At 31.5% G+C, this 13964-nt stretch overlaps 1 protein-coding gene across 1 annotated transcript in view; it reads right to left on the minus strand.

Moving 5' to 3' along the window:
- LOC105201719 (probable multidrug resistance-associated protein lethal(2)03659) overlaps positions 1 to 13964 on the minus strand; it is a 177844-nt gene that overhangs the window by 86993 nt on the left and 76887 nt on the right. The window lies entirely within an intron of this gene.

Below are 13964 nucleotides of genomic sequence, written 5' to 3' on the forward strand. Positions count from 1 at the left end.
CTTTTATCATAATGGATCGAATCGCTAAAGTAAAAGACGAAAGAGTTATATCAGTCAAAGTCCGAAATTTTTCAGTAAAATTGTTTTTTTTTCCGAATTACTTCAATATCTCTGTGTTCTGATAGCCCACAGAAGAGATTTAACTTTTAGCATGATGTATCGAATCGCTGAACAAAAAAAGGAAAGACTTATATCAGGCAAATTTCGAAAGTTTTGTGAAAAATTTTTTTTGCGAATTTCTCCAATATCTCTGTGTTCTGATAGCCCCGAGAAGAGTTCTAACTTTTATCATACTGAATCGAATTGCTAAAGTGAAAGACGAAAGAATTATATCAGTCAAAGACCGAAATTTTTTAGTAAAATTGGTTTTTTTGCTAATTTCTCCAATATCTTTGTGTTCTGATAGCCCTAAGAAGAGATATAACTTTTATCATGATGTATCGAATTGCTGAACTGAAAAAGGAATGACTTATATCAGGCAAATTTCGAAATTTTTGAGTAAAATTTTTTTTGCCAATTTCTCCAATATCTCTGTGTTCTGATAACCCCGAGAAGAGTTCTAACTTTTATCATAATGGATCGAATCGCTAAAGTGAAAGACGAAAGGGTTATATCAGTCAAAGTTCGAAATTTTTGAGTAAAATTTTTTGTGGGAATTTCTCCAATATCTCTGTGTTCTGATAACCCCGAGAAGAGTTCTAACTTTCATCATAATGGATCGAATCGCTAAAGTGAAAGAGTTATATCAGTCAAAGTTCGAAATTTTTGAGTAAAATTTTTTGTGGGAATTTCTCCAATATCTCTGTGTTCTGATAGCCCCGAGAAGAGTTCTAACTTTTATCATAATGGATAGATTCGCTAAAGTAAAAGACGAAAGTGTTATATCAGTCAAAGTCCGAAATTTTTTAGTAAAATTGTTTTTTTTCCGAATTTCTTCAATATCTCTGTGTTCTGATAGCCCACAGAAGAAATTTAACTTTTATCATGATGTATCGAATCGCTGATCAAAAAAAGGAAAGACTTATATCAGGCAAATTTCGAAATTTTTGTGAAAAATTTTTTTTGCGAATTTCTCCAATATCTCTGTGTTCTGATAGCCCCGAGAAGAGATCTAACTTTTATCATAATGGATCGAATCGCTAAAGTGAAAGACGTAAGAATTATATCAGTCAAAGACCGAAATTTTTTAGTAAAATTGGTTTTTTTTCCGAATTTCTTCAATATCTCTGTGTTCTGATAGCCCACAGAAGAGATATAACTTTTATCATGATGTATCGAATTGCTGAACTGAAAAAGGAAAGACTTATATCAGGCAAATTTCGAAATTTTTGAGTAAAATTTTTTTTGCCAATTTCTCCAATATCTCTGTGTTCTGATAACCCCGAGAAGAGTTCTAACTTTTATCATAATGGATCGAATCGCTAAAGTGAAAAAGTTATATCAGTCAAAGTTCGAAATTTTTTAGTAAAATTTTTTGTGGGAATTTCTCCAATATCTCTGTGTTCTGATAGCCCCGAGAAGAGTTCTAACTTTTATCATAATGGATAGATTCGCTAAAGTAAAAGACGAAAGAGTTATATCAGTCAAAGTCCGAAATTTTTGAGTAAAATTGTTTTTTTTCCGAATTTCTTCAATATCTCTGTGTTCTGATAGCCCACAGAAGAGATTTAACTTTTATCATGATGTATCGAATCGCTGAACAAAAAAAGGAAAGACTTATATCAGGCAAATATCGAGTTTTTTGAGAAAAATTTTTTTTGCTAATTTCTCCAATATCTATGTGTTCTGATAGCCCCAAGAAAAGTTCTAACTTTTATCATAATGGATCGAATCGCTAAAGTGAAAGACAAAAGAGTTATAACAGTCAAAGTTCGAAATGTTTTAGTAAAATTGGTTTTTTTGCGAATTTCTCCAATATCTTTGTGTTCTGATAGCCCTAAGAAGAGATATAACTTTTATCATGATGTATCGAATTGCTGAACTGAAAAAGGAAAGACTTATATCAGGCAAATTTCGAAATTTTTGAGTAAAATTTTTTTTGCCAATTTCTCCAATATCTCTGTGTTCTGATAACCCCGAGAAGAGTTCTAACTTTTATCATAATGGATCGAATCGCTAAAGTGAAAGAGTTATATCAGGCAAAGTTCGAAATTTTTTAGTAAAATTGTTTTTTTTCCGAATTTCTTCAATATCTCTGTGTTCTGATAGCCCACAGAAGAGATTTACCTTTTATCATGATGTATCGAATCGCTGAACAAAAAAAGGAAAGACTTATATCAGGCAAATTTCGAAATTTTTGTGAAAAATTTTTTTGCGAATTTCTCCAATATCTCTGTGTTCTGATAGCCCCGAGAAGAGTTCTAACTTTTATCATAATGGATCGAATCGCTAAAGTAAAAGACGAAAGAGTTATATCAGTCAAAGTCCGAAATTTTTGAGTAAAATTGTTTTTTTTCCGAATTTCTTCAATATCTCTGTGTTCTGATAGCCCACAGAAGAGATTTAACTTTTATCATGATGTATCGAATCGCTGAACAAAAAAAGGAAAGACTTATATCAGGCAAATATCGAAACTTTTGAGAAAAATTTTTTTTGCTATTTTCTCCAATATCTATGTGTTCTGATAGCCCCGAGAAGAGTTCTAACTTTTATCATAATGGATCGAATCGCTAAAGTAAAAGACGAAAGAGTTATATCAGTCAAAGTCCGAAATTTTTTAGTAAAATTGTTTTTTTTCCGAATTTCTTCAATATCTCTGTGTTCTGATAGCCCACAGAAGAGATTTAACTTTTATCATGATGTATCGAATGGCTGAACAAAAAAAGGAAAGACTTATATCAGGCAAATTTCGAAATTTTTGTGAAAAATTTTTTTTTGCGAATTTCTCCAATATCTCTGTGTTCTGATAGCCCCGAGAAGAGTTCTAACTTTTATCATAATGGATCGAATCGCTAAAGTGAAAGACGAGAGATTTATATCAGTCAAAGTCCGAAATTTTTGAGTAATATTGTTTCTTTTCCAAATTTCTTCTATATCTCTGTGTTCTGATAGCCCTAAGAAGAGATATAACTTTTATCATGGTGTATCGAATTGCTGAACTGAAAAAGGAAAGACTTATATCAGGCAAATTTCGAAATTTTTGAGTAAAATTTTTTTTGCCAATTTCTCCAATATCTTTGTGTTCTGATAACCCCGAGAAGAGTTCTAACTTTTATCATAAAGGATCGAAACGCTAAAGTGAAAGACGAAAGAGTTATATCAGTAAAAGTTCGAAATTTTTGAGTAAAATTTTTTGTGGGAATTTCTCCAATATCTCTGTGTTCTGATAGCCCCGAGAAGAGTTCTAACTTTTATCATAATGGATCGAATCGCTAAAGTAAAAGACGAAAGAGTTATATCAGTCAAAGTCTGAAATTTTTTAGTAAAATTGTTTTTTTTCCGAATTTCTTCAATATCTCTGTGTTCTGATAGCCTACAGAAGAGATTTAACTTTTATCATGATGTATCGAATCGCTGAACAAAAAAAGGAAAGACTTATATCAGGCAAATTTCGAAATTTTTGTGAAAAATTTTTTTTGCGAATTTCTCCAATATCTCTGTGTTCTGATAGCCCCGAGAAGAGTTCTAACTTTTATCATAATGGATCGAATCGCTAAAGTAAAAGACGAAAGAGTTATATCAGTCAAAGTCCGAAATTTTTTAGTAAAATTGTTTTTTTTCAGAATTTCTTCAATATCTCTGTGTTCTGATAGCCCACAGAAGAGATTTAACTTTTATCATGTATCGAATCGCTGAACAAAAAAAGGAAAGACTTATATCAGGCAAATTTCGAAATTTTTGTGAAAAATTTTTTTTGCGAATTTCTCCAATATCTCTGTGTTCTGATAGCCCCGAGAAGAGTTCTAACTTTTATCATACTGAATCGAATCGCTAAAGTGAAAGACAAAAGGATTATATCAGTCAAAGACTGAAATTTTTTAGTAAAATTGGTTTTTTTTCCGAATTTCTTCAATATCTCTGTGTTCTGATAACCCCGAGAAGAGTTCTAACTTTTATCATAATGGATCGAATCGCTAAAGTGAAAGACGAAAGAATTATATCAGTCAAAGTTCGAAATGTTTTAGTAAAATTGGTTTTTTTGCGAATTTCTCCAATATCTTTGTGTTCTGATAGCCCTAAGAAGAGATATAACTTTTATCATGATGTATCGAATTGCTGAACTGAAAAAGGAAAGACTTATATCAGGCAAATTTCGAAATTTTTGAGTAAAATTTTTTTTGCCAATTTCTCCAATATCTCTGTGTTCTGATAACCCCGAGAAGAGTTCTAACTTTTATCATAATGGATCGAATCGCTAAAGTGAAAGACGAAAGAGTTATATCAGTCAAAGTTCGAAACTTTTGAGTAAAATTTTTTGTGGGAATTTCTCCAATATCTCTGTGTTCTGATAGCCCCGAGAAGAGTTCTAACTTTTATCATAATGGATCGAATCGCTAAAGTAAAAGACGAAAGAGTTATATCAGTCAAAGTCTGAAATTTTTTAGTAAAATTGTTTTTTTTCCGAATTTCTTCAATATCTCTGTGTTCTGATAGCCCACAGAAGAGATTTAACTTTTATCATGATGTATCGAATCGCTGAACAAAAAAAGGAAAGACTTATATCAGGCAAATTTCGAAATTTTTGTGAAAAATTTTTTTTGCGAATTTCTCCAATATCTCTGTGTTCTGATAGCCCCGAGAAGAGTTCTAACTTTTATCATAATGGATCGAATCGCTAAAGTAAAAGACGAAAGAGTTATATCAGTAAAAGTCCGAAATTTTTTAGTAAAATTGTTTTTTTTTCCGAATTTCTTCAATATCTCTGTGTTCTAATAGCCCACAGATGAGATTTAACTTTTATCATGATGTATCGAATCGCTGAACAAAAAAAGGAAAAACTTATATCAGGCAAATATCGAAACTTTTGAGAAAAATTTTTTTTGCTAATTTCTCCAATATCTATGTGTTCTGATAGCCCCGAGAAGAGTTCTAACTTTTATCATAATGGATCGAATCGCTAAAGTAAAAGACGAAAGAGTTATATCAGTCAAAGTCCGAAATTTTTTAGTAAAATTGTTTTTTTTCCGAATTTCTTCAATATCTCTGTGTTCTGATAGCCCACAGAAGAGATTTAACTTTTATCATGATGTATCGAATGGCTGAACAAAAAAAGGAAAGACTTATATCAGGCAAATTTCGAAATTTTTGTGAAAAATTTTTTTTGCGAATTTCTCCAATATCTCTGTGTTCTGATAGCCCCGAGAAGAGTTCTAACTTTTATCATAATGGATCGAATCGCTAAAGTGAAAGACGAGAGATTTATATCAGTCAAAGTCCGTAATTTTTGAGTAATATTGTTTCTTTTCCAAATTTCTTCAATATCTCTGTGTTCTGATAGCCCTAAGAAGAGATATAACTTTTATCATGATGTATCGAATTGCTGAACTGAAAAAGGAAAGACTTATATCAGGCAAATTTCGAAATTTTTAAGTAAAATTTTTTTGCCAATTTCTCCAATATCTCTGTGTTCTGATAACCCCGAGAAGAGTTCTAACTTTTATCATAAAGGATCGAAACGCTAAAGTGAAAGACGAAAGAGTTATATCAAAGTTCGAAATTTTTGAGTAAAATTTTTTGTGGGAATTTCTCCAATATCTCTGTGTTCTGATAGCCCCGAGAAGAGTTCTAACTTTTATCATAATGGATCGAATCGCTAAAGTAAAAGACGAAAGAGTTATATCAGTCAAAGTCTGAAATTTTTTAGTAAAATTGTTTTTTTTCCGAATTTCTTCAATATCTCTGTGTTCTGATAGCCCACAGAAGAGATTTAACTTTTATCATGATCTATCGAATCGCTGAACAAAAAAAGGAAAGACTTATATCAGGCAAATTTCGAAATTTTTGTGAAAAATTTTTTTTGCGAATTTCTCCAATATCTCTGTGTTCTGATAGCCCCGAGAAGAGTTCTAACTTTTATCATAATGGATCGAATCGCTAAAGTAAAAGACGAAAGAGTTATATCAGTCAAAGTCCGAAATTTTTTAGTAAAATTGTTTTTTTTCAGAATTTCTTCAATATCTCTGTGTTCTGATAGCCCACAGAAGAGATTTAACTTTTATCATGATGTATCGAATCGCTGAACAAAAAAAGGAAAGACTTATATCAGGCAAATTTCGAAATTTTTGTGAAAAATTTTTTTTGCGAATTTCTCCAATATCTCTGTGTTCTGATAGCCCCGAGAAGAGTTCTAACTTTTATCATACTGAATCGAATCGCTAAAGTGAAAGACAAAAGGATTATATCAGTCAAAGACCGAAATTTTTTAGTAAAATTGGTTTTTTTTCCGAATTTCTTCAATATCTCTGTGTTCTGATAACCCCGAGAAGAGTTCTAACTTTTATCATAATGGATCGAATCGCTAAAGTAAAAGACGAAAGAGTTATATCAGTCAAAGTCCGAAATTTTTGAGTAAAATTGTTTTTTTTCCGAATTTCTTCAATATCTCTGTGTTCTGATAGCCCACAGAAGAGATTTAACTTTTATCATGATGTATCGAATCGCTGAACAAAAAAAGGAAAGACTTATATCAGGCAAATATCGAAATTTTTGAGAAAAATTTTTTTTGCTAATTTCTCCAATATCTATGTGTTCTGATAGCCCCGAGAAGAGTTCTAACTTTTATCATAATGGATCGAATCGCTAAAGTGAAAGACGAAAGAATTATAACAGTCAAAGTTCGAAATGTTTTAGTAAAATTGGTTTTTTTGCGAATTTCTCCAATATCTTTGTGTTCTGATAGCCCTAAGAAGAGATATAACTTTTATCATGATGTATCGAATTGCTGAACTGAAAAAGGAAAGACTTATATCAGGCAAATTTCGAAATTTTTGAGTAAAATTTTTTTTGCCAATTTCTCCAATATCTCTGTGTTCTGATAGCCCCGAGAAGAGTTCTAACTTTTATCATAATGGATCGAATCGCTAAAGTGAAAGACGAGAGATTTATATCAGTCAAAGTCCGTAATTTTTGAGTAATATTGTTTCTTTTCCAAATTTCTTCAATATCTCTGTGTTCTGATAGCCCTAAGAAGAGATATAACTTTTATCATGATGTATCGAATTGCTGAACTGAAAAAGGAAAGACTTATATCAGGCAAATTTCGAAATTTTTAAGTAAAATTTTTTTGCCAATTTCTCCAATATCTCTGTGTTCTGATAACCCCGAGAAGAGTTCTAACTTTTATCATAAAGGATCGAAACGCTAAAGTGAAAGACGAAAGAGTTATATCAAAGTTCGAAATTTTTGAGTAAAATTTTTTGTGGGAATTTCTCCAATATCTCTGTGTTCTGATAGCCCCGAGAAGAGTTCTAACTTTTATCATAATGGATCGAATCGCTAAAGTAAAAGACGAAAGAGTTATATCAGTCAAAGTCTGAAATTTTTTAGTAAAATTGTTTTTTTTCCGAATTTCTTCAATATCTCTGTTTTCTGATAGCCCACAGAAGAGATTTAACTTTTATCATGATGTATCGAATCGCTGAACAAAAAAAGGAAAGACTTATATCAGGCAAATTTCGAAATTTTTGTGAAAAATTTTTTTTGCGAATTTCTCCAATATCTCTGTGTTCTGATTGCCCCGAGAAGAGTTCTAACTTTTATCATAATGGATCGAAACGCTAAAGTAAAAGACGAAAGAGTTATATCAGTCAAAGTCCGAAATTTTTAGTAAAATTGTTTTTTTTCCGAATTTCTTCAATATCTCTGTGTTCTGATAGCCCACAGAAGAGATTTAACTTATATCATCATGTATCGAATCGCTGAACAAAAAAAGGAAAGACTTATATCAGGAAAATTTCGAAATTTTTGAGAAAAATTTTTTTTGCGAATTTCTCCAATATCTCTGTGTTCTGATAGCCCCGAGAAGAGTTCTAACTTTTATCAAACTGGATCGAATCGCTAAAGTGAAAGACGAAAGTATTATATCAGTCAAAGACCGAAATTTTTTAGTAAAATTGGTTTTTTTGCGAATTTCTCCAATATCTTTGTGTTCTGATAGCCCTAAGAAGAGATATAACTTTTATCATGATGTATCGAATTGCTGAACTGAAAAAGGAAAGACTTATATCAGGCAAATTTCGAAATTTTAAGAGTAAAATTTTTTTTGCCAATTTCTCCAATATCTCTGTGTTCTGATAGCCCCGAGAAGAGTTCTAACTTTTATCATAATGGATCGAATCGCTAAAGTGAAAGACGAGAGATTTATATCAGTCAAAGTCCGTAATTTTTGAGTAATATTGTTTCTTTTCCAAATTTCTTCAATATCTCTGTGTTCTGATAGCCCTAAGAAGAGATATAACTTTTATCATGATGTATCGAATTGCTGAACTGAAAAAGGAAAGACTTATATCAGGCAAATTTCGAAATTTTTAAGTAAAATTTTTTTTGCCAATTTCTCCAATATCTCTGTGTTCTGATAACCCCGAGAAGAGTTCTAACTTTTATCATAAAGGATCGAAACGCTAAAGTGAAAGACGAAAGAGTTATATCAAAGTTCGAAATTTTTGAGTAAAATTTTTTGTGGGAATTTCTCCAATATCTCTGTGTTCTGATAGCCCCGAGAAGAGTTCTAACTTTTATCATAATGGATCGAATCGCTAAAGTAAAAGACGAAAGAGTTATATCAGTCAAAGTCTGAAATTTTTTAGTAAAATTGTTTTTTTTCCGAATTTCTACAATATCTCTGTGTTCTGATAGCCCACAGAAGAGATTTAACTTTTATCATGATGTATCGAATCGCTGAACAAAAAAAGGAAAGACTTATATCAGGCAAATTTCGAAATTTTTGTGAAAAATTTTTTTTGCGAATTTCTCCAATATCTCTGTGCTCTGATAGCCCCGAGAAGAGTTCTAACTTTTATCATAATGGATCGAATCGCTAAAGTAAAAGACGAAAGAGTTATATCAGTCAAAGTCCGAAATTTTTTAGTAAAATTGTTTTTTTTCCGAATTTCTTCAATATCTCTGTGTTCTGATAGCCCACAGAAGAGATTTAACTTATATCATGATGTATCGAATCGCTGAACAAAAAAAGGAAAGACTTATATCAGGAAAATTTCGAAATTTTTGAGAAAAATTTTTTTTGCGAATTTCTCCAATATCTCTGTGTTCTGATAGCCCCGAGAAGAGTTCTAACTTTTATCAAACTGGATCGAATCGCTAAAGTGAAAGACGAAAGTATTATATCAGTCAAAGACCGAAATTTTTTAGTAAAATTGGTTTTTTTGCGAATTTCTCCAATATCTTTGTGTTCTGATAGCCCTAAGAAGAGATATAACTTTTATCATGATGTATCGAATTGCTGAACTGAAAAAGGAAAGACTTATATCAGGCAAAATTCGAAATTTTTGAGTAAAATTTTTTTTGCCAATTTCTCCAATATCTCTGTGTTCTGATAACCCCGAGAAGAGTTCTAACTTTTATCATAATGGATCGAATCGCTAAAGTGAAAGAGTTATATCAGTCAAAGTTCGAAATTTTTGAGTAAAATTTTCTGTGGGAATTTCTCCAATATCTCTGTGTTCTGATAGCCCCGAGAAGAGTTCTAACTTTTATCATAATGGATAGATTCGCTAAAGTGAAAGACGAAAGATTTACATCAGTCAAAGTTCGAAATTTTTGAGTAATACTTTGTGGGATTTTCTCCAATATCTCTGTGTTCTGATAGCCCCGAGAAGAGTTATATCATTTATCATAACGGATCGAATCGCTAAAGTAAAAGACGAAAGAGTTATATCAGTCAAAATCCGAAATTTTTTAGTAAAATTGTTTTTTTTCCGAATTTCTTCAATATCTCTGTGTTCTGATAGCCCACAGAAGAGATTTAACTTTTATCATGCTGTATCGAAATGCTGAACTGAAAAAGGAAAGACTTATATCAGGCAAATTTCGAAATTTTTGAGTAAAATTTTTTTTGCCAATTTCTCCAATATCTCTGTGTTCTGATAGCCCTAAGAAGAGATATAACTTTTATCCTGATGTACCGAATCACTGAACTGAAAAAGGAAAGGCTTATATCAGACAAATTTCGAAATTTTTGAGTAAAATTTTTTTTGCTAATATCTCCAATATCTGTGTGTTATGATAGCCCCGAGAAGGGTTCTAACTTTTATCATAATGGATCGAATCGCTAAAGTGAAAGACGAAAGAATTATATCAGTCAAAGTTCGAAATCTTTGAGTAAAATTTTTTGTGGGAATTTCTCCAATATCTCTGTGTTCTGATAGCCCCGAGAAGAGTTCTAACTTTTATCATAATGGATCGAATCGCTAAAGTAAAAGACGAAAGAGTTATATCAGTCAAAGTCCGAAATTTTTAGTAAAATTGTTTTTTTTCCGAATTTCTTCAATATCTCTGTGTTCTGATAGCCCACAGAAGAGATTTAACTTTTATCATGATGTATCGAATTGCTGAACTGAAAAAGGAAAGACTTATATCAGGCAAATTTCGAAATTTTTGAGTAAAATTTTTTTTGCCAATTTCTCCAATATATCTGTGTTCTGATAACCCCGAGAAGACTTCTAACTATTATCATAATGGATCTAATCGCTAAAGTGAAAGACGAAAGATTTATATCAGTCAAAGTTCGAAATTTCTGAGTAAAATTGGTTTTTTTGCAAATTTCTCTAATATATCTGCGTTCTGATAGCCCACAGAAGAGATTTCACTTTTATCATGATGTATCCAATCGCTGAACTAAAAAAGGAAAGACTTATATCAGGCAAATTTCGAAATATTAAGAAAAATTTTTTTTGCGAATTTCTCCAATATCTCTGTGTTCTGATAGCCCCGAGAAGAGTTCTAACTTTTATCATACTGGATCGAATCGCTAAAGTGAAAGACGAAAGAATTATATCAGTCAAAGACCGAAATTTTTTTGTAAAATTGGTTTTTTTGCGAATTTCTCCAATATCTCTGTGTTCTGATAGCCCACAGAAAAGATATAACTTTTATCATGATGTATCGAATCGCTGAACAAAAAAAGGAAAGACTTATATCAGGCAAATTTCGAAATTTTGAGAAAAATTTTTTTTGCGAATTTCTCCAATATCTCTGTGTTCTGATAGCCCCGAGAAGAGTTCTAACTTTTATCATACTGGATCGAATCGCTAAAGTGAAAGACGAAAGAATTATATCAGTCAAAGTCCGAAATTTTTTAGTAAAATTGGTTTTTTTGCGAATTTCTCCAATATCTCTGTGTTCTGATAGCCCACAGAAGAGATATAACTTTTATCATGATGTATCGAATTGCTGAACTGAAAAAGGGAAGACTTATATCAGGCAAATTTCTAAAGTTTTGAGTAAAATTTTTTTTGCGAATTTCTCCAATATCACTGTGTTCTGATAGCCCCGAGAAGAGTTCTAACTTTTATCATAATGGATCGAATCGCTAAAGTGAAAGACGAAAGTGTTATATCAGTCAAAGTCCGAAATTTTTGAGTAAAATTGTTTTTTTTCCGAATTTCTTCAATATCTCTGTGTTCTGATAGCCCACAGAAGAGATTTAACTTTTATCATGATGTATCGAATTGCTGAACTGAAAAAGGAAAGACTTATATCAGGCAAATTTCGAAATTTTTGAGTAAAATTTTTTTTGCGAATTTCTCCAATATCACTGTGTTCTGATAGCCCCGAGAAGAGTCCTAACTTTTATCATAATGGATCGAATCGCTAAAGTGAAAGACGAAAGATTTATATCAGTCAAAGTCCGAACTTTTTGAGTAAAATTGGTTTTTTTGCAAATTTCTCTAATATATCTGCGTTCTGATAGCCCACAGAAGAGATTTCACTTTTATCATGATGTATCCAATCGCTGAACTAAAAAAGGAAAGACTTATATCAGGCAAATTTCGAAATATTAAGAAAAATTTTTTTTGCGAATTTCTCCAATATCTCTGTCTTCTGATAGCTTCGAGAAGAGTTCTAACATTTATCATAACGGATCGAATCGCTGAAGTAAAAGACGAAAGTGTTATATCAGTCAAAGTTCGAAATTTTTTAGTAAAATTGGTTTTTTTGCGAATTTCTCCAATATATCTGTGTTCTGATAGCCCTAAGAAGAGATATAACTTTTATCATGATGTATCGAATTGCTGAACTGAAAAAGGAAAGACTTATATCGGGCAAATTTCGAAATTTTTGAGTAAAATTTTTTTTGCCAATTTCTTCAATATCTCTGTGTTCTGATAACCCCGAGAAGAGTTCTAACTTTTATCATAATGGATCGAATCGCTAAAGTGAAAGACGAAAGAATTATATCAGTCAAAGTTCGAAATGTTTTAGTAAAATTGGTTTTTTTGCGAATTTCTCCAATATCTTTGTGTTCTGATAGCTCTAAGAAGAGATATAACTTTTATCATGATGTTTCGAATCGCTTAACTGAAAAAGGAAAGGCTTGAATCAGACAAATTTCGAAATTTTTGAGTAAAATTTTTTTTGCTAATTTCTCCAATGTCTGTGTGTTATGATAGCCCCGAGAAGGGTTCTAACTTTTATCATAATGGATCGAATCGCTAAAGTGAAAGACGAAAGAGTTATATCAGTCCAAGTTCGAAATTTTTGAGTAAAATACTTTGTTCGAATTTCTCCAATATCTCTGTGTTCTGATAGCCCGGAGAAGAGTTCTAACTTTTATCATAATGGATCGAATCGCTAAAGTGAAAGACGAAAGATTTATATCATTCAAAGATCGAAAATTTTGAGGAAAATTTTTTTTGCGAATTTCTCCAATATCTCTGTCTTCTGATAGCTTCGAGAAGAGTTCTAACATTTATCATAACGGATCGAATCGCTGAAGTAAAAGACGAAAGAGTTATATCAGTCAAAGTTCGAAATTTTTTAGTAAAATTGGTTTTTTTGCGAATTTCTCCAATATATCTGTGTTCTGATAGCCCACAGAAAAGATATAACTTTTATCATGATGTATCGAATCGCTGAACAAAAAAAGGAAAGACTTATATCAGGCAAATTTCGAAATATTAAGAAAAATTTTTTTTGCGAATTTCTCCAATATCTCTGTGTTCTGATAGCCCCGAGAAGAGTTCTAACTTTTATCATACTGGATCGAATCGCTAAAGTGAAAGACGAAAGAATTATATCAGTCAAAGACCGAAATTTTTTAGTAAAATTGGTTTTTTTGCGAATTTCTCCAATATCTCTGTGTTCTGATAGCCCACAGAAAAGATATAACTTTTATCATGATGTATCGAATCGCTGAACAAAAAAAGGAAAGACTTATATCAGGCAAATTTCGAAATTTTGAGAAAAATTTTTTTTGCGAATTTCTCCAATATCTCTGTGTTCTGATAGCCCCGAGAAGAGTTCTAACTTTTATCATACTGGATCGAATCGCTAAAGTGAAAGACGAAAGAATTATATCAGTCAAAGTCCGAAATTTTTTAGTAAAATTTTTTTTTTGCGAATTTCTCCAATATCTCTGTGTTCTGATAGCCCACAGAAGAGATATAACTTTTATCATGATGTATCGAATTGCTGAACTGAAAAAGGAAAGACTTATATCAGGCAAATTTCGAAATTTTTGAGTAAAATTTTTTTTGCGAATTTCTCCAATATCACTGTGTTCTGATAGCCCCGAGAAGAGTTCTAACTTTTATCATAATGGATCGAATCGCTAAAGTGAAAGACGAAAGAGTTATATCAGTCAAAGTCCGAAATTTTTGAGTAAAATTGTTTTTTTTCCAAATTTCTTCAATATCTCTGTGTTCTGATAGCCCTAAGAAGAGATATAACTTTTATCATGATGTATCGAATTGGTGAACTGAAAAAGGAAAGACTTATATCAGGCAAATTTCGAAATTATTGAGTAATATTTTTTTTGCCAATTTCTCCAATATCTCTGTGTTCTGATA

This window comes from Solenopsis invicta, chromosome 13 (genome assembly GCF_016802725.1).
Source record: "Solenopsis invicta isolate M01_SB chromosome 13, UNIL_Sinv_3.0, whole genome shotgun sequence".
NCBI lineage: Eukaryota > Metazoa > Arthropoda > Insecta > Hymenoptera > Formicidae > Solenopsis > Solenopsis invicta.